The sequence below is a fragment of the Halichoerus grypus genome, chromosome 3, assembly GCF_964656455.1.
Source record: "Halichoerus grypus chromosome 3, mHalGry1.hap1.1, whole genome shotgun sequence".
NCBI classification, from domain to species: domain Eukaryota; kingdom Metazoa; phylum Chordata; class Mammalia; order Carnivora; family Phocidae; genus Halichoerus; species Halichoerus grypus.
In genome coordinates this window covers 38,255,310-38,277,021 of record NC_135714.1, presented here as the reverse complement: position 1 = coordinate 38,277,021, position 21,712 = coordinate 38,255,310, and the positions used below count along the sequence as shown (strand labels likewise).

The 21,712-nt window shown below is 36.6% G+C and overlaps 1 long non-coding RNA gene across 1 annotated transcript in view; it reads left to right on the top strand.

Moving 5' to 3' along the window:
- Nucleotides 1-21,205, top strand: part of LOC118522911 (uncharacterized) — a 142,947-nt gene extending 121,742 nt beyond the window's left edge. The window contains exons 3-4 of the long non-coding RNA XR_013446136.1: nt 10,681-10,784; nt 21,033-21,205. This is a non-coding gene — a long non-coding RNA (uncharacterized LOC118522911). The remainder of the gene's footprint in view (nt 1-10,680; nt 10,785-21,032) is intronic.
- Nucleotides 21,206-21,712: the final 507 nt, after the last annotated feature.

Here is a 21,712-nt window from a genome sequence, read left to right as displayed (position 1 = left end):
AAATTGTATACAAGTGAATGATCTCTCCTTGAGTGATTGGTGTTACTGTGTTTGCACCATGCCACAAAAACTCTTGAAAAAAGATATTACTTAGGAGAAAGATTATTGTATTTTAGAAGGCATAAATAATTTTTTGTGGATGCTGAAAGCTTAATTCCGTCTTCAGGAAAACCCTAAGAAGAAAAGAGGACTATTTTGGAGAAGGAACCTTATCGTATTTGCTTTTAAAAGGTTTCTTTCATGTGTTCATTTTAATGACAAGAAACTTCTTTTAACAGTGACATTAGAGCATTGCACAACTGATAATACCTCAGTATGTTTTTCCTCCATCTTTTGATGAATACTAAATAAGATTCTGTTTTCTTTTTGATGAAAGAATCCCAAACTTTGACTTTCCATCTCTCTTGGTACCAGATCCTTCTATATGGCTTGCTTTGACACATAACTTCTCTCACTAAACTCCTACCATTTCACTAAACTCCATTGCATTTTGCAATATTTTTTTTCCTGGATAGCCTAGTATGATTCTCTAGATTCACATTTATTTCCTTGCATACTTCTGAAATGAAACTGTGTGGGTGTTTCAATTCTGAATTCAACTTTCTATAATGGACCACCCAACTTAAAAATATTTTCACTGATGACTAACTACGTGGACCTTTTGTCTCCCAACTCCTCCTCCCTCCCTCCCAACACATGGTTCACCAGATTTACTCATTATCTTGCATTGTTAGGTCTAAAATGTATTTACACATGGAAACAAAATATGATGTAGGTATTTGGATGAGAAAATGGAAAGATATGAGAATTTAGTCTTATACCTGTTACTCTGAAAGTTACATTATAAAAATAGAGCAAATGCTTTATGCATTTTTTTAAAATGTATTATATCTTTCATAATTTTTGTAATATTGTTTTTCTGTTCAAGATCTATTTCCTTTCTTTTATTTTCAAGAGCAGCCCTGACGACTTTCCACACAAGTGAGCATGAGATCTAGGATGCCCTTATCTGAAAAACCCAAGTGCATAGCACATGCTTCAAGGAAGTCAAAGTAGAACATATTGTGGAGATTGACGTTAGATATATGGTAAGAATGTTCTTCTAAAGCAGAAGTGCTGGGGACCATTTAAGCCACAAGTTTCCAGAAGACAACTTTGCTACCACATGGACAGAATCAAACATAGAATGAGGCCAAAAGGAAAGTAGAACTGAGAGATGGAGAGAAAATATCAAGGCCTTGCTGACAGACTTTGAATCTCTGGATTCAGCTTTATTTGAAAACTATTCTTGAACTTTTCAGTTATATAAGCCAAGTACTTATTTTTTTGTTATTGTTTAAATAGATTGCTGATATGTTTCTGTCACTTGCAACTCATATTTTAATAATCAAGGCTGCTTTAATTGATAATGATGAGGATGCTGATGATAAAAGCAACAAAATAATAAAGATTTGCTTAAGGAATCATTTTTCTTCCCTTGCTGAGAAAATAAGATTTACAGAAATCTTTTCACTTTTGTTATATTAAAATCATTTTTTCCTAAGCTGATCTTCAGGGACATTGCTAATGAGTCCCCATACCAAGTAAACACTGTACTAAGTATTGTACATCATGCACAGTTCTCCCACAGCAGGATTATCTGTAGCACAAATAAATATTTATATTTATTTTGATTACAATAGCATTGTAAATTGTATGATTATTCTTGTTTTAGGTCAAATTGGTGTATAACATATTAGTTTTAGGCATTCAACATAATAATTTGATATTTGAATACACTACAAAGTGATCACCACACTAAGTCTAGTTACCATCCATCACCATATGATTGACCCTCTACATCCTTTTCATCCAACCCCCGAACCCCTTTCCCTTTGATAACTATCAATCCATTCTCTATATCTATAAGGTTTTTTTGTTTATAGTTTTGTTTTTATATTCTACATGTAACTGAAATCGTATAATTTGTGCATACACATACATTCACAATGGAATACACACACACACACACACACACACACACACACACATTTTCTTTATCCCTTCATCTGATAGACACTTGGGTTGTTTCTATATTTGGCTATTATAAATAATACTGCAATGAACACAAAAGTGCATGTATCTTTTCAAGCCAGTGTTTTTGTATTCTTTTAATTTTTTGAGGGATCTCCATACTGTTTTTCACTGTGGCTTCACTAATTTACATTCCCACCAATAGTATACAAGAGTTCCTTTTTCTCTACATCCTTTCAACACTGTTATTTCTCATCTTTTTGATAATAGCCATTCTAACAGGTATGAGGTGATATCTCATTATTGTTTTGATTTGCATTTCCCTGATAATTAGCAATGTTGTAAATCTTTTCATATGTCTGCTGATCATCTATATGTCTTTTTTTTTTTTTTTTTTTTTTTTTTTTGAAACGTGTGTTTTGATCCTCTGCCCATTTTTAAATTAGATTGTTTGGGGTTTTTTTGCTATTGAGTTCTTTATATATTTTGGATATTAACTCCTTATTGGATATATGATTTGCAAGTATTTTCTCCCATCCAGTACATTGTCTTTTCACTTTGTTGATGGTTTCCTTTGTTCTGCAGGAGATTTTTAGTTTGATGTAGTCCCATTTGTTTATCTTTGTTTTTGTTGCCTTTACTTTTGGAGTCAGATCCAAAAATCCAGTGATAAGACTGATGTTCTCAAGGAGCTTAATACCCATGTTTCCTTCTAGAAGTTTTATGGCATGAGGTCTTAAATTCCTGTCTTTAATCCATTTCTAGTTGATTTTTGTAAATGGTGAAAGATAGTGGTCTAGTTTTATTTTTTTGCACATGGTTATCCAGTCTTCCTAATGCCATTTATTGAAGAGACTGTCCTTTCCCCATTGCACATTCTTGGTTCCTTTTTTGTATATTAATTGACCATATATGTGTAGGTTTATTTCTAGACTCTCTATCCTGTTCCATTGATCTATGTATCTGTTTTTATGCCAATACCATACCATTTTGATTACTATAGTTTTATAAAATAGTTTGAAATCAGGGAGCTTGATGCTTACAGCTTTGTTCTTCTTTCTCAAGATTGCTTTGGCTATCTAAGATTGTTTGTTCTATTTCTGTGAAAAAATACCATTGGAATATTGATAGGGATTGCATTGAATCTTCAGATTGCTTTGGGTAGTGTAAACATCTTAATAATATTAATTCTTTCAATCTATTAAGCATGGAATATCTTTCCATTATTTGTGTCTTCAAATTCTTCCATCAATGTCTTATAGCTTTTGGTACACAGGTCTTTCACTTCTTTTTTTTTTTTTTATTAGAACAACTCAACAAAATAAAATTCTGGTTTATTGTTGGACAACATTGTTTCACACATACATCAAACAGGCCAAAAAATAAATAAATAAATAAACAGCAACTTCATAGACAAAAAGGGAAAAAAAGAAACCTTTTATCTTTGGCCTTTTTAACCATCTCATACAAACCAACTACTTACAGTTCAGTTAAGTACATACACAAAAAAAGTTACTGGAATGCTCAGAATAAGATATTTTTTTGTTGTTGTTGTTTTTGCTTTTTTTTTTTTTTACAAGGTTTTTTTTTTTCCCTTTTGAGATTATAATGAACATGGTCACACCACCAGTAAAGTCAGAAGTAGGACAGAGAACGGTCCGAAGGCTGGTTTGGTCATCTGAGATCATTAAAGATGGCTGACCCCTAACAATATGTACAAAAATACAAAATGTAAATAAAAAAATACAAACAAATTTTCCTTTTTAAAGTACTTTTAAGAAGAAAAAGCAGGGCCTTGGAAGTTTTGTTTCTTTTTTCCTCCCGTTGCAAATTCACGTTTTGTTTTTGGTTGGGAGGCAGAGCGCGTGTGTCCGTGTTGGGCAGGCGGGCGGGACTCTCTACTCGAAGGTGACCACGTTTAGATTCTGAGATGGGAAGTGGAGGGTGAATAGGTCATGGTGGCCTTTTTTTTGGTTAAGTTTAACTTTTCCTTCATCTTTATGACTGTTACTTTGAACTTTTTTATCAAGTAGATTAGTTCTGTCCGTTAAAGTCTTTTTCTGAGGTTTTGTCTTGTTTTCTCATTTGGAACATATTCATTTCTCTGTTTCTTTATTTTATTTGGCTCTCTGCGTTTGTTTCTATGTATTATGTGAAAAAGGTACCTCTCCTCAATGTGAAGGAGTGGCCTTGTGTAGAATATGAAATATTGTTCAAACTTGCCTAGCACTTGGTTGTCTCTTGAGTCTTTGTGATTGTCTCAGTAGCTTGATTTATTCTTCCTAGGTCTTAACTGTTGAGGGTGTGCCAAAAGGAAGAATCTCAGTCAACACCTAGTTTCAGGCTGACTGAAAGCCAGATGGTTAGGCAACTGCTTTCAGCCTATGTAAATACGTACAGTCCTGTGGGACCACAATCATAGACTCTGCTGATCTTCAGATCAAGAGTTCTGGAGGTGTCTTCTGTACCCACTTGCAAGAATTGGTGTTTCAGATGAGTGTATAAGTTTCTTTCTGGGAGGTACCTGTTTACTGTGGTGAGGCCAAGGGAGGACACAAAGGCGGTGGCTCCCTGCCCACGTTCCCTGAGAGCACCTCTGTAGCCTCTAGATGTGTGGCACACCTGAAGCTTATATCTTCAGACGGAAGCTTCAACAAAAGTAAATGGGCTTTTTTATAGACCGACTAAGGCTGCATTTCAGTCTGCTCTTTGTGCAGGGCACTGGGTGTGATATCCTGTCCTGAACTTACTTTCTTTCTTTCTTTCTTTCTTTCTTTCTTTCTTTCTTTCTTTCTTTCTTTCTTTCTTTCTTTCTTTCTTTTCTTTCTTTCCTTTCTTTCTTTCTTTCTTTCTTTCTTTCAAGATTTTATTTATTTATTTGACAGAGACACAGCGAGAGAGGGAACACAAGCAGGGGGAGTGGGAGAGGGAGAAGCAGGCTTCCCGCGGAGCAAGGAGCCCGATGTGGGGCTCGATCCCAGGACTCTGGGATCATGACCTGAGCCGAAGGCAGACCTTAACGACTGAGCCACACAGGCACCCTCTGAACTGTCTTTCTGATTGTAACAGTTGCATGGGGCCCAGGAACACAAGCCCCTCTGACCTCCAGAGCATGCAGTCAAGAGGCATCTCCTGTGTGGATGGCATTTGCCCACTAGTTTTAGCAAGTCTTTGGGAAAGTGATGATGGTCAGGCATGTCTGAGGCTTTAGTCATACAGGGGAAGAGTGCTAGAGTGGGGGACACCTACTACAGAGATGAACACTGAGCTAGGCATGCCTGCAGCTTTAACAAGGCTGTGTCTTGGGCACCAGCACTAGCAAGGGAGAGGGAGAGTGCAAAAATGGCACTCACCAGCACCTTCATCTTCAAAGTTCTACTAGTCCCACCCCTCCAGCAGATACTTCAGAATTGGCAAGTGTATTCCTTCACTTATAATCCGGTCACTTCTCAAACTACTGCCTTTGTGTTGAATCCCAGGACAAATGAGTCCATGCACAAGTCCCTCAAAGGAGTATCTCAGGGGGACCCGGGTGGCCCAGTCAGTTAAGTGTCTGCTTGTCATGATCCTGGGGTCCTGGGATCCAGCCATGTTGGGCTCCCTGCTCAGTGGGGAGTCTGCTTGTCCCTCTCCTTCTGCCCCCTCCCCCATTCCTGTGCACGCTCTCTCTCTCATAAATGGATTAAATCTTTTTTTTTTTTAAGGGAGTATCTCAGAACTCTCAGCCCCTCAGACCCTGTAGATGTAAACCTGTTTGTTTCCAAAGCCAGACTTGTCTCTCAGATGCAAGTCTTAAAGGTTGGGGTTCCTGATGTGGGGCACAAACCTCTCACTTCTTGGAAAGAAGCTTCTTAACTGTGAGCACCCTCCTTATTGTGCATCTGGGTGCTGGGTTGGGGTTTTAGGCAAGACCTTATCTCTATATCTCCTCCTCATCTCAGTGTGGTCTTTTATCCCTAGTTGTGGAAGGAGCTGTTCAGCTAATTTTCTGTTCTTTTTCAGTGGGAATTATTCCATATGTAGCTGTAAATTTGGTATGTCCTTGTGAGGAGGTGAGTTCAGGCTCTTCCTTTGCATCCATGTTGGAACCCCCCTCCCATGGTTATTTGTAAAGTTCAAGAAGAGAGTGTCAAAAGAGCACTACCTTGTTTTAGATGTCTCAGCAGACTGCAAAGCAATTTTTATGAAAGAGATAACCACACAGAATTAATTGTGGTTAATTTCTGCAAACCTTTATGTAAAATCCTCATATTTCAATTCTTGTTGATATTTGATATTAGATCCAATCTGAAACAGAATTATAGAATAAAAAATAATGTGGGTTTTTAAAATATATAGCTAATGTCTGGGTGATAGCTTGTAATAAAAGGATGGATTTATTTTTCCCTTAAATGATCTTTATTCTCAACTGCAAACACAAAGTACTCCTACACTGAAAGATGACTAACACATCATTCTTAACGGCAGCTATGTTGTTGCCCCTATAGGTTAACATGATTTATCCATTAGGACTTTGCACACAGGTGAGAAGAAGCAAAACAGGAAAGTAAAGCTCTTGTTACACCCAAAAGTGTGCTATGTTAAATGCACATAAAATTTATAAACTTTAAAAATACTTAGAGACCAGCTAGTAAATTTCTTCCTCACTTCCCACTCCCTACTACTATAATGAATCCTATCTATTAAAACATAAAATAATGTATCTAGTGCCCTGACTTCTGAAAAAATGGAATAGCATCCTAAGTAAATTAGACTCTAATGTGTTTTTAACATATTGGGCCATTAAAACCCAAAGAAAAACTTCAAGTTCACCTGTAAACAATATCCCAGGGTTTACAAAAAGTCTCATCCCTGGGTGGCTCAGTGGTTAAGCGTCTGCTTTCAGCTCAGGTCATGATCCCAGAGTCCTGGGATCAAGCCCCGCATCGGGCTCCCTGCTCAGTGGCGAGTCTGCTTCCCCCTCTCCCACTCCCCGCTGCTTGTGTTCCCTCTCTCACTGTCTCTCTCTCTGTCAAATAAATAAATAAAATCTTAAAAAAAAAAAGTTAAACAGATTCTATTTTCTTACTACCTCTGAGAAAATGCATAGGGAATGAGATAGTATTAATGAAACCAAGACAAATCATTCAGGTTATAGGTTCACCTTGTGTGAGCTTGTACATTCCTTGAAGTCAAATATATAAATGTAAATGTAAATGTAAACCCCAGCTCAGGATTTTTCTCACAGGAGCTAGGTAAACATAGATCTTTACCAAAAGAGATGTGGTCTTCTTGAGAATGTTAATAATGCCCCCTCCCTGATCCCTCACCCATCAGAGTTTGGCTGAACACATAGAAATGTAAGATTACCTTATTTTTTCCTACAGACGGAACAGTGATTCAGCACTTTACCAACGTGCATGTATATCATATGTACTGTAAATCACTCTTTTATATTACTGTAACCTTGCAGGATATAAAGTAATGTTAAGGTCAAAAATAGCACTCACATAAGTAACTTTCTCATTTGCAAAGAGTGTTCACATGTGTTACCTCACTTATTTATAAATATATCACAACTAGTCAAAAACCTCCACAACGTTCTCCAGATTTTTAAAAATGAAAGGCAGTTAATTACTGATGTCCCACTATTGTATCAGTGCCATTCAAACAATATTGATATGAACTTACTCAATGCTGGGAATTATGTATTTGGAGGTTGTGTTGTGATGATGATAATGATAACTGGGATCATATAATGATGATCATGATGATCATAAAGATGGTAATGCTAATTGTAGCATTTTAAGAATGATTTTCATGTGCTATGTTCTCATATATATCAAGATCTATTTCTGCAATCTCGAGTTTGTTTTCACTGCTTTACTTTCCATTTCAATGCCAATGATGTCTTCTAGAGTCTTTATAATGTGTTGTGATATCTGATAAGAAAGTTTTTGTTCACTATTCTTTTCCAAAATTTTCTCAGTGATTCTTAAGCATTTATTATTATTTTTTATTTTTTTCCTATTTATTTATTTATTTATTTATTTATTTGATGTAGTGTTCCATGATGGATTGTTTGCATATAACACCCAGTGCTCCGTTCAATACATGCCCTCTTTAATACCCATCATCAGGCTAACCTATCCCCCCACCCCCTCCCCTCTAGATTATTTTTAATATAAACTATAAGGTCTTTCTTACTTGTCAATTCCTCTCAAACTCCTCCTTTCCTTCCCCAGAAGTTCAGCTCTACTGGGATTCTATGAGAATGGTATTAACATTTACTCATTAATTTTGGAACAACTGGCATATTAATGGTATTAAGGCTTCCTGTTCAAGACTATGATATGATTTTAATTGGTTCATTGTGTTTTATGTTTTTCAGTAAGATGGTATACATGTAGATCCTGTGCCTTTACTATTAAATGCATTCACGTACATTTTATAATTTTTGTAGCTAATATGAATGGAAGATGTTCTAAAATGGACCAAAATCATGTATTAATTAAACACAACCCAAGGCCACTCAGTCCCCAAAGCATGACTCACTCTCTATTCTCTTTCTCACCCAATAATATTATGCCCAGCCACATAATATAATTTATTAGAAACTGCAGTGAGATAAAATGCCATTAAGATACTCCAAGGTGCCAATGTCCAGATGCTAACATTGGAATACACACTCCTGTGAACTTTGCAAAAAGAAATTTAAGTCTATACATAATCCACTTTCTTACTCAAGAAATCAAGTTATTCTTACTCTTTTAATCAAAATTTGAAGAAACAGAAGTGCATCCTCTCCAACTTCATTAGTTCAGTCTGAGCTAGAATGATTCTTCATGCTTGAGTAAACCTGGGTTCTATCAGCAACTACAGCTTGCACTGTTTCTGTCTGGAATAAGTCAACTTCTTTTCATGGTCTGAGAAGCTGTATTAGTTCAATTGCAATTTATAGGGCCTCACTTATTAAACAATTCAAAATATTAATAAGACACAAAAATCATCATACTCTTCAAATTAAGGTAACAAGCCAATCCTTACTTCTAAAAACAGTTCTCCAGAAAAAAGAAAAAAAAAAAAAGGTCCCAGAACCCAGTATTTAATGATGCCAAAGACCAGAGAAGAAGCTCCTTTTGAGTGAATGAGAAAATTTTCTTGGTTGTAGACTTGCCAGGACACCAGTCAGTCTGTTCCAGGTGTTCTAAATCCATGACGTGTGAATTTAAACTCAGTTGGGAGAACTCTTCCAGCAAGAAGTTAATTTTGGTGCTCTGCAATCACATTCTGAGGGGATAATCCATTTATGCACCCAGGCTTCTGTCTCTGACAGGGACACGTAGCCTGCTTCCAAAGTTTAGAAGTTTGCAAAAGTGCAGCTCAGATGTCAGGTGCATAATCTCTTGTAAATATTCATTCTCAGTTCTGTGCCATCGTGGACATTTCCAGTGCCTCTTGCCAAGAAACCTGCCCCCTAGCAAAGTTGTCTTTCCCAACCTGGAGTTAACCAATTTAGTGTCACCCTGAAACTGTGAAGTAGGAAATGATTTTGAGTTTGTGGACAATCTTCATGATTTGTCTTCCTACACTTATTTTCTTGGTCCTGTGTGCAGAAGGGAATGTGGTTCATCTGGTCCAGAGATATCTGGAAGTAACAGTTTAAAGCTAAAAACCCGGTAATGCTTAGAGACATATGCAGAACTTCACTACCTGGCAATTTAGAAGCAGCAAATACTGTATTTCCCACTAATACCTAAGAGGACTGTACTCTTCCTTGCGATGGAACATTTGCCTCAGCCAGAAAAAGAAAAAGAGGAGGAGGCTGCAGCTTCCTGAATCTGGAACTCTGCCCTTTCTAAGCCCTGGAGATTTGAGTCTTTGCCAGACTCTGCACCTCTGCTGAGAACTGAGTGGCCCCATCCCAGTTTGTTGAGGCTCCCACATTCTATCTCTGATTTCATCTCTCACAGGCCCCTCTCATTGACAGCCCTTCTTGAATACCTTCCCTGAGGCCCACGGACCTTTGTCTAAATTTCTGCCTCCAGGAAAATAAAGCCATTTACTTTTGGACAAAAAAACCCTGCAAGCTACAATCACCTACACAGCCAAAATACCATGAGGTTGGGCTAAAATATTTCAATTTATTCAATCACAGAATGTAAAAACTCATATGAACCTAAAACTGACCTCTACAAATCACCACAGTCAGAGCACCAAGGTCCAAATTACATATCCTTAAAACACCAAGGCTTTCCATGTATATGCTTTGCTCTCCCCAATTCCATTCTTTTGGTTTTAATTTTCAATATATCTGGCTGATACATTTAATGTTGGGGTTTTAACAAAGCCACCACAAAATTACTATTGTTCCTCCCTTATCCTGGTGCAATCTAAGGAAGCTGAGAAAAAAAAAAGTCAAGGCCTCAAAATGGAGGTTAAAATAATAATAGAGACCTAGTTGACAAGAGTGGCTCTCAATAGGTAAGCCAAATGCTCCTGCTAATCCTGAACCTCAGAGCTAGGCAGATTTACCCTCCTGATTATGGGCAACAAGAGGAATGGAGGAAAATGTATGCTCTTTGAGGACAAGCTTAGTAGCAAAAGAGAAAAGAGTGAAATTAAACCAAGCATGTAGATATTCTTCCGCAAGTAACTAATTAGTTATGTCAACTTCACCTTTACTAGGGTAGAATGAATGAAGAAGTGCAGAAAGGCCAGAGTATGCAAAGGGAAGATACCTCCTCTTGAAAGCCTGCAGTGGGAAATGGCATTCCCCTCCAGACAAAAAGGTCAGTAACATGCCCAATGTTAAATAACTCACATATGGAAACCATAGATGTCTGGTTCTAAGACTCCTGCTGTTTTCATAACGACCTGCTGTCTTTGTAACTTCACCACTCAGGCTGATAGCCTTATTAGAATTATTAGTTGTCATCACTGTGGTGATGAGATTACATTTCAAGTATGGAATTCTATGTATCTATTTATATCTCAAAAAAAGCCTTGCTAAGATTACTTCATTTCCTGTAACAGTGTGCTCTGAGGCCACTGGAAAATTTTACCTGAAAGGCAGAATTATCCATTTAATTATTTTATCATGTGTTTTTGCTCATTTCATTGACTAATAATTAAAATCAATTCACTGGGGTTTGGGCAACATACTAGAACTTCTTAAAATGATTGAAATTATCTGCGATTACAGTATTCCTTATTCAAGAGTTTTTTTAGGAGTCACCAATTCTAAAAGTTTTGAAATATATCAACTTTAAATTTTTTTTTTTTTTTTAAGATTTTTTTATTTATTTATTTGAGAGAGAGAGAGAGAGAGAGAGCGCACATGGGAGGGGGAGGGTCAGAGGGAGAAGCAGACTCCCTGCTGAGCAGGGAGCCCGATGCGGGACTCGATCCCAGGACTCTAGGATCATGACCTGAGCCGAAGGCAGTCGCTTAACCAACTGAGCCACCCAGGCGCCCCTCAACTTTAAATTTTTAAAAAAATACGATTAAGGTATTGATCTTATAACACATAAAACCTTAAAAAGTGTGTCCATACACATAAATTTCACTTAAAACTTCACATCATTCTAAGACATAAGTATTATCATTCTCTTCATCAGGGATGAAAACTGAAGTTAAAAGGTGGTGAGTGACTCTCCAGAGTCATACACTTAAGAAGTGGCATAAGGCTTGAATCTAGACGGTTATGACTTCTAAGTGAGTGTTTCTTTCATGACATGGGCTTTCTGTATGCCACAGACAAAGAGGAACCCTCACATTATGATTATTGCAGAAAAATATAACGGCCACTCATTATCTCAAGCATCATTGAAAACAAGATGAAAGAATGATGTGGGCTTTCAATTATTCATGTGAAAAGAAAAATTTCCAGATAGGGAAATCTATATTCTCTATACTACTATACAGTAGCAATAGAGACAGGAAGATTGTGTCCCTTTGTGAGAGAGGAAGGTCCTCTTGAAAAGGACTCATCATCCCTGATGGCATTGAATCTGCTTCTTTTGCCATCTTTGAGGCTTGGCCTCTAAAGATTTTTTTGTTTGCTTATGTTAAGGGGATAATAATGACATTTTTCTTGGGATATGATTGGTAGTTTCTTTTTTCATCAAACTTATTTTCTGGAAGTCTCTGCAGAAAGCATGAGGCTTTTAAGATTTCTAGAGCCCAGAAGAAAGGATTTAGAGGGATATTTATCTTTCTTTCCCACCTTCTTTCGCCTGGATCTATTCTCTTTTCTCTCTCAATAAGGTCTTCTCTCACTTTCCTCAATGAGTGAATAATGAATGAGCCAATGAATAAATGAGACTATAGAATGGAATGGGGAGAAAGCAAGTGGGAAAAAAAAGTTACCCTAGAAATGGAGGTGGATGTTGGCGGGGATGCGGAAAAAGGGGAATCCTCCTACACTGTTGGTGGGAATGCAAGCTGGTGCAGCCAGTTTGGAAAACAGTATGGAGGTTCCTCAAAAAGTTGAAAATAGAGCTACCATATGACCCAGCAATTGCACTACTGGGTATTTACCCCAAAGATACAAATGTAGTGATCCGAAGGGCTACGTGCACCCCAATGTTTGTAGCAGCAATGTCCACAATAGCTAAACTATGGAAAGAGCCAAGATGTCCATCAACAGATGAATGGATAAAGAAGCTGTGGTATATATACACAATGGAATATTATGCAGCCATCAAAAAACCAAAATCTTGGGCACCTGGGTGGCTCAGTTGGTTAAGCGACTGCCTTCGGCTCAGGTCATGATCCTGGAGTCCCGGGATCGAGTTCCGCATCGGGCTCCTTGCTCAGCGAGGAGTCTGCTTCTCCCTCTGACCCTCCCCCCCTCATGCTCTCTCTCTCTCTCTCATTTTCTCTCTCTCAAATAAATAAATAAAATCTTTAAGAAAAAAAAACCAAAATCTTGCCATTTGCAATGACGTGGATGGAAGTAGAGGGTATTATGCTAAGCGAAATAAGTCAATCAGAGAAAGACATGTATCATATGATCTCACTGATATGAGGAATTCTTAATCTCAGGAAACAAACTGAGGGTTGCTGGAGTGGTGGGGGGTGGGAGGGATGGGGTGACTGGGTGATAGACATTGGGGAGGGTACGTGCTATGGTGAGCGCTGTGAAATGTGTAAGACTGATGAATCACAGACTTGTACCCCTGAAACAAATAATACATTATATGTTAAAAAAAAAGAAGATAGGAGGAAGGGAAAAATGAAGGGGGAGAATCGGAGGGGGAGATGAACCATGAGAGACTATGGACTCTGAGAAACAGAGGGTTCCAGAGGGGAGGGGGGTGCGGGGATGGGTCAGCCTGGTGATGGGTATTAAAGAGGGCACGTATTGAATGGAGCACTGGGTGTTATACGCAAACAATGAATCATGGAACACTACATCAAAAACTAATGATGTAATGTATGATGATTAACATAACATAATAAAATTAAATTAAAAAAAAAAGAAAACCACTTGATGGTACCAATACTATGAACAACTGATGACCAAGAGTTAATGAAGAAACAGACTTTTCTTATTTTAGCATGATATAATACAGACATGTATTTGTATGCATCCTATGAGATAAATATCAGCTAAACTCCAGTTTTATAAATGTATAATTAAAAACCAGTGTATTTCAAACAGAATTCCTAGATAGCAGATCAAAACAGGAAAATACTATTCCGATCTATATACACATATATCAACTTCAAATATAAATCTATTTAAATTCCTCATAGATAGCAATCCTAAAAGAGTTATTTCTAAAATAGAACTTAGAGGTTACTTTTATTTAAATGTAATATCATAAATCTTGCTCAAGAAGCTGCTGTTGTTTTTTTTTTAATCCATTGGCTATTATATGTGAATTTTCCATATGAAGTACTGAATATGGTCCTTAAAGGTGGATTTCTCTAGCTCATTTCTTAAAGTTATTAAAGCATGTATGATTACTTCAAAAACAAACAAACAAACAAAAGAAATGGAACTGGAATGCTAGGTATTAGGAAGAAGGGAAATCTGTACACAAAAAATTATAAATCATATAGATCAATGCAAAGTACTGAAGAGTCCCCATGAAAAATAATAACACCAGCAGCCCGAGTTGCTGTATCTCTCTCTCTCTCTATCTCTCTATCTCTCTCTCTCTCTCTATCTATCTCCATAAAAATAACTAGAAATGACAATGTAAGCAAGCATATCATTTCATATTTACACTTGCAATGCCAATGACATCAATAAACACCTTATTATTTATCCTTCACATTATTGCTGAACACAAAAAAGCAAGAGAAGAGTCATTATTTTCTTCCCAGTGTTGGCTGTTCTCACTCAGTCTTATTCAGCATACTGTTATCCTCTCAGGAGACAGGTTATACACCTGACCTGCATTAGAAAAGTTAGCAAGTAAAATGAAATTTCCCCTAAGCTCCTAACAGTGTTCTTTGGAATATATTTGAAAGCTTATCCTTTAATATAGTAATATTCCTTTCTCTACACTTTTATTACTTTGCAATTGAATCCAATCCCCACAGTCAGCACAGAGGCACACAATGAAGCAGCATGTCACTACCTCATGGAGAAACTTATTGGTGTTCACACACACACACACACACACATTTTCTGTATACTGCCAAGGGGTTTATATGGCAAACATAGAAGGGGGGAATTAGATCCAGACCCATATTTTGATGGGATTAGACTTCAGCTGCACACACACTACTATTTTTAGTGGAGCTCCATTTATAATACATTTATGCACCCATCGTTAATCACAGATCGCCCTCCTCTAGATCAACCTTCCCAATCATGTTCATTTACTAAATCCTATCTATCTTCAGAAACTAACTAAGGTTATTTACAATCCATGAGCCAGTTCTAGACCAATCCAGACACAGACATGTCTTTCTTTTCTAAACTTATGGCACTTCTAGTTATTATCAAAATCAATCATTTGCAAATGCACCAGGCACATTCTTGTGATTCCATGGAACTTTCTTTCAAATCCTGTTCTATTTCATTTCATTTTGTATAAATTGAAGCTTATTGGTTTCTTCCTATGTATATTAGTCTTTGTATAAGATCCACTGCTAAAAGCCAACTGTCATGTCATGAGTAATAGCCCCAGAAAGGTGTTTTCTAAAGCTTCATGAGGTATTGAACTTTGCATTTTTCACTAAGGCTGCAAAGGGGAAGGAAAGAAGAAAATATTAATAATGCAGAAAAAGAGACTGAAGCAAAAGAATAAAAGTATGCTCTAGATAAGATTCAAACTTCACGTAAAGGCAGCACTCAGGAGAGCCAGGCACGGAGCTAAGAATGTATGAAGAGAATGGAGTCAATAATGGGTCCCTGAGAGGCAAAAATTGAGCCTCAGTGAGAATATAGCTTGGTAATAGGGACACAAGTGTGCCAACAGCTCTGGAAGTAAAGCTGGGTTGAATGAATCTCTGCTTCTCAGAAACTGTAAGTGATGAAAACATGGAGATTTAGCTAAACTTGCAGTTTGCACATATAATTTCTTGAATTAATTTCTGAATTTTTTTCTTCTTACCTTTTTTCTACCTTATGTTAAGACCATTTGCAAAAAGGGATTATTTTCTACTCAATATGGCATATTTCCCAGACACACTGAGTACTATAGGCTCAGGCTTATGCAGTAGGATTTTCCTCAAGCAACTTGAGGGTTATGGTTCCAGAGTTATGCCTTACTTATCTATAACTCAATAGTGAAGTCCTTGAGATCAACAACTATTTTTAGTCATCTGTCATAGACTGAATATTTGTGTCTCTCAAAAATTCATATATTAAAATACTAATCCCAATAAGATAGTATTTGGGGGTGGGGCCTTTGGAGATAATTAGGTCACGAGGGTAGAGCCCTAATGTTACAGGATTGGTGTCTTTATAGGAAGAGGTCAGAGAGCTAGCTAGCTCTCTTTACACCACATGAGGATACAATGAGCAGTTAGCCATCTGCAATGTGGAAGAGGGCTCTCACCAGAACCTGACCATGCCTGGCACTCTGATCTCTGACTTACAGCCTCCAGAATGAGACACATTTTTATCGTTGATAAGCTACTCAGTTTATGGTATTTTGTTATAGCAGCCCAAGCTAAGACATTATCCTTATCTTCCCATAAAACCTATCACAATACTTTTCATATGGTAGATATTCTATTAGTGCTGATTAACTTGTCCTTCTTAATTCCACATGCTTAACATTTAACTATTATGAATATTCAAAGATCTTTTTCTAAAAGATGTAACCCTGTCCAATTAATAAAAAATCATTAAACATTCAATCACATCATTAATGTATCTTGAGTGCAGTGAAAAGTCAGGTGGGTGGAACAGATAATAAACCAAAGGATTCTTTTTTATCATTATTTCACAGTTTTGAGCTGTGATTGGAGTTGCCTTTGAAAACATTTGTACTTCTCATTTAGATGAGCTCTGTGACATGCAGAGAAAGATGAAAAACAATCTCTGTGTGAAGTCACATATGAGGGGTTAGTTCTAAATTTACCAGCCACTAATTCCTTTGAGTGATCATATTTGTCCTTTGATTACACATAACCTTACTGATTTCAAAGCAAAAGAGCAGGAGGAGATGAAAATGCCTGAATCACACAACAGCCTCAGGTGGTGCCGTTGGCAGTGAAGAGCTAACGTTCCATTTCCAAGTCTTAAAATATATGAGACATAACTAGACTTTGGGCAAATCTGATGCAGTAGCAATAGCCTGTAGCAATATGAGGCTAACTACCATGCAGAAAACAGTACATTTGGTGTGTATAGGAGCCCATGCAGCCCACACGAGGAGCACTAGGAACTCCCCGACCTACGGTTGGTTTCCTGGGGGAAGTTTAACGGTGTCACACGGGAAGCACCCTGGTGGAAACGCCTCTGCAACATGGAAAAGGTTGCCAAGCGAGAAGGGATTCTTTCTTCAGAAGGGGGATTAAAAACTCTTGCTTATTATTGATTGACTAAAATAGTGTATTTCCACAGAGTGGCTGGTGATGACCTAGAGCAATCCGGTAAAAGAAAGAAAACTGCAGAATATACTAGAGAAAATAAAGTATCCCTTAGGGATAAAAGGTCAAATAATAAAATCTTATGTTGACAAAACACATAAAATTAAACATTACATCATTTTATTCTATAAATACGTAATTATTCATTTTTGCTTTTTATACTACTTCATTTCTTAAGTGATTACTATATGCTAAGTACTGAATTGAATATTTCACAATATTATTGCTTTTAAGCCTCACTGACAATCAGGAAATACATACAATTATCAACTGCATCTTTTAAAACAGGGAACTAGAGCTTAGAGAAGTGAAGTAAACAAGTAGTAATTTCAAGAACAAGACTTGAAGTCAGTTCTGACTAACTCCAAATCCCATGTTCATAATTACTAACGTGGACAGTCCCTGAAGCGGGAAACAGACATTTTAACATGGATTGTGATGATCTATAGCAAAACTGTGCACTAAAGAGAGCATTCAGATGGGACAAAATTTATTTCCTAATAATGTGGCACTGGAGCCCTCTATCAGAAATCAGGAATGACTGTATATCCCCCTTCCATTAATTATATGCATATATAGTGTGTCTCAGTTAGACATATTTGATTATAGTGTGCCTCAATTTAGGTTGTCATTCTCAAAAAAATTGTTATTTTTATAGATTCCTGAGTTGAAAGAGACCTACCAGATAGTATCATATCTGCGACACTTAATTTTATGTGTTAACTCGATTGGTCATGGGATGGCCAGATTAACCATTATTTCTGGGTGTGCTTGTGAGGGTGTTTCTAGATAAGAATAGCATTTATTTATTTATTTATTTATTTATTTATTTATTTTAAAGACTCCACTTATTTATTTGACAGAGAGAGACAGCGAGAGAGGGAACACAAGCAGGGGAGTGGGAGAGGGAGAAGCAGACCTCCCACTGAGCAGGGAGCCCATCGCTGGGCTGGGCCCCAGGACTCCAGGATCACGACCCAACCCGAAGGCAGACTCCCAATGACTGAGCCACCCAGGTGCCCCAAGAATAGCATTTAATCAATAAACTCAGTAAATAGCCCTCCCCAATGTGGGTGGGCATCATTCAGTACCTTGATGGCCTGAATAGAGTGAAAGGTGAAGGAAGAAGGAATTCACCCTTATCTTTTCTGCCTCACTACTGGAATGGGACATCTCATTGCATCTTTTATTACTCTCAGACTATGATTTACATACTGGCTTCCCTGCTTCTCAGGCTGTTGGACTCCAACTGGAATATACCACCAGCTTTCCTGGGGCTCCAGTTTGTAGATGGCAGATCATGGAACTTCTAGGTTTCCATAATTGTGTGAGCCAATTGCTCATTATCTATCTATCTATCTATCTATCTATCATCATCTATCATTTATCTATCTTCTATCTATATATAACTGGTATCTTCTATCTATACATTTTATAGATAGACTATAGTCTCTCTCTCTATATATATCATTTTATATAAGACTATAGTCATATATATATATTTATGTGTGTGTATGTATATACATTTTTTCCCTTGGTTTTATTTCTCTGGAGAACTCTGAGTATTATGGACACTTAGGTTAGGGGATAAAGATTTTGGTACCCAGAAAAGATAAAGTTAAATAAATAACAACCTGTGCAGAATTCTGCCTCAACAAGATTTGGTGGTGGGGGGGTGGTGCTGTGAGCTACTCTTACAAATGTGAGCAGTTAGTCAATAATGTTGTAAACAAAGGCTGCTGTGTTTTGTAGATCAAGGCAATTCAATTAGAAATAAATTTAACATCTTTTTCCCCCTTGTGAAAACAAGTTGCCTATACTTTACTAAACTTAATACTGGTGATCCTGGGGTATACAAGCGTCTTGACATTGGTGAGTTGTACTTAAGTCTTCAAATCTTCTTGCCAAGTCTTTGCAGAATACAATGTACTCATATACTAACTCATCTCTTCATTCATTTAGGCATTCACAACAACATGTGGAATGCCTAGTCCATGCCAGGCATGGTTTTCATGTTAACAAGGAAGTGATATACAAATGGATAAATTCCTTGTGCTAAAGTTTTAATCATTCTTTAAGATAGCTAATATTCTGAATGCCTTGAATTTACTGTAAATGTCATCAATTTAGAATTTTACTGATTATTTTTAAATGGAAACCTCTTCATTCACAAATGGAGTAGCTTTCTAAAAACAGTTAAAAACTGAAAAGAAAGGATAAATTATATAAGCTTATTTTTACTAATTCTGTTCTGGAAAAGCTCTAGGAAATCACATATAGGACTTCTAAGTACTGAATTTAAAATTATGTTTCCTTGAAAAGAAATGCAGACTTTTAGCATAGTTTTTACAAAGTATTTTTTTGTCATTCAGAAGTAAATGTAATACTGACTATAAACCAATGTAACTTGAAGAAGAGAAAATTTTGTATTCTAATTTGACACTTGACAAAAGATCTTGGAGATAACCCTCATATTTAGATGAAATGTGTTTACAAGGTTATTTTATTCCATTATGAAAATTTTTTTTTCTAACTTCATAGATAAGGGAGAATAAGTAACTTCTCTATGTCACACAGCAAATAAGTAACAGAGATGGACCTCAAACATTCCTAACTGCTATAAATATTCTCAGATGACTCATAGCATCACTAAAACCTCTTTAAATCTTAGTCCTTGTCTAGTTGCTATGCTCTTCCTTCCCAGTATTTCCTAATAAAATTTCTTGAAAATGAAAGAGTAATGCCTTCTTTGTGAACTTCCTCACTTCCTCTCTTCCCAGTATGAATCACTAAGAAGCATTTATATTCCCAAATTTTTGGAATTTTGCAAAACTAAACAAACAGACAAATAATAGCTTAAACCAATGGGTAAAGATATTAAAGAATAGATTCTTGCTTTAGCTGAAGGGTTGGACAAAATTATTTCAAGATCACCTGCCAAGTTCAATAGTATACAATGTTATAACTATCTTCAAGTTGTTTTGGTATTAAAATAAATAATTTTAAATATTTTGAAAATAACTGTACAACATTTTATAATAGTGATTTTTTTCAAATATATGTAATGTTAATGTGCAAATTACTTTAAACATTTTTAAAATTTATATAAAAACCCCATAAAACTCTAGGACTATTTTCTCTTTCTATTTGCCACTTACATGTCTATTTTTAAATGTATATAATTTGTTTTGCTATAAATAGTCTATCTTTTGAGCCCAGCCAATATAGTATCTGATAATGATTGTCTGACATCAATCAGGAGTGCATTTCTCTCTCAAGAAAATGATGTAGTCTATGTGTAATATGTATTGTCTTTGTGGTACATAAGTATCTATGTGGTAATTAAAGCAAGCAGCTAGTGCAATTGTGTGTTATTAGAGTGAAATGCTTGTGATTAGAATAAAAGATGATTATTATATTAGTATTTCAGGTGGCAGAGTCTGTCTGAGGAAAGCTATTTCTAGAAGGACTCTGGGACTCTGTCTTTCAGATGCGTATGCTAGATGCAAATTCCATAACAAAAACCTAACTACATTTATCTAATATGAACCTGCAGGACTTTTCCCACAGACTACTAGAGATTCATTGGATATAGAGAGAAGGGTAGAGTATGATACTATAAGGAGAGCATCAAATCAAATAAATAAGGAACACTTCCATCTATACTCAAACAACAGGCTAGATGCTACTGGTTATATACAGAAATATTGAATGCTCCGCCTGACCTCAGAAAGCCTGAATTAGCAAGAGGGCAAGAGTATGCACATGCTTTTTAATTGAATATAACAATATAAGTGTATTAATTTTTTATTGCTGCTGTGACAAATTATCACCAACAGTGGATTAAAACAACACAAATTTATTATCTTACAGTTCTGTAGCTTTGAAGTCTCACCAGGCTGAAATAAAGATGTCTCTCATGGTTTATTCCTTTCTGGACGCTCTAAGGGGAGAATTGATTTCTTTGGCTTTTCCAGCTTCCAGAATCTGTCCACATTCATCCCCTAGGGGCTCCATTACTCGATCTTCAAAGTCAGCAACATCAGATTTCTTTCTTACCCTTCTTCTATCATTACCTCTCCATCTGACATCAGAAGAGAAAGGTTCTCCACTTTTAAGGACTCATATGCTTAGATTGGTCTCAACTGGATAATCCAAGGTAATGTATTTCAATATTCTTACCCTTTATCATAACTCCACATTCTCTTTTGCTGTGTAAGGTAACATATTCACAGATTTTGAGAATTAGAGTGTGGACATTTTGGGAGGGCCATTATTCTGCCTACCATAATTACTGAAAAGGTAGTTTAAAAATGAAGCTTAGTTACAGTTTAGAGAAAGGAGAGAGCTATGTGGGCAAGGTGGAAGGGAAGAGTTTATCAAGGAGGTAGAGGATAAATTGATCCTTGAAAAGTAGATTATTTGCTTTTTGATATTTTTTTCGGCCTCTTGAGTCAATTTTACTCAGAAAAATCAATTATTTTATCAAGGTTTTCCAAGTTATTAGCATAGATGTTATCCTCAGAACAACCCCCACTAGAGAGGTATTATTATTATCCCTGTTATGTAGATAAAGAAAAATTAGATTAAGTAAATTACCCCAAATCACATATCTTGTATGTATTGAAACTGAATGCAAACCTACTTGATTTGCACC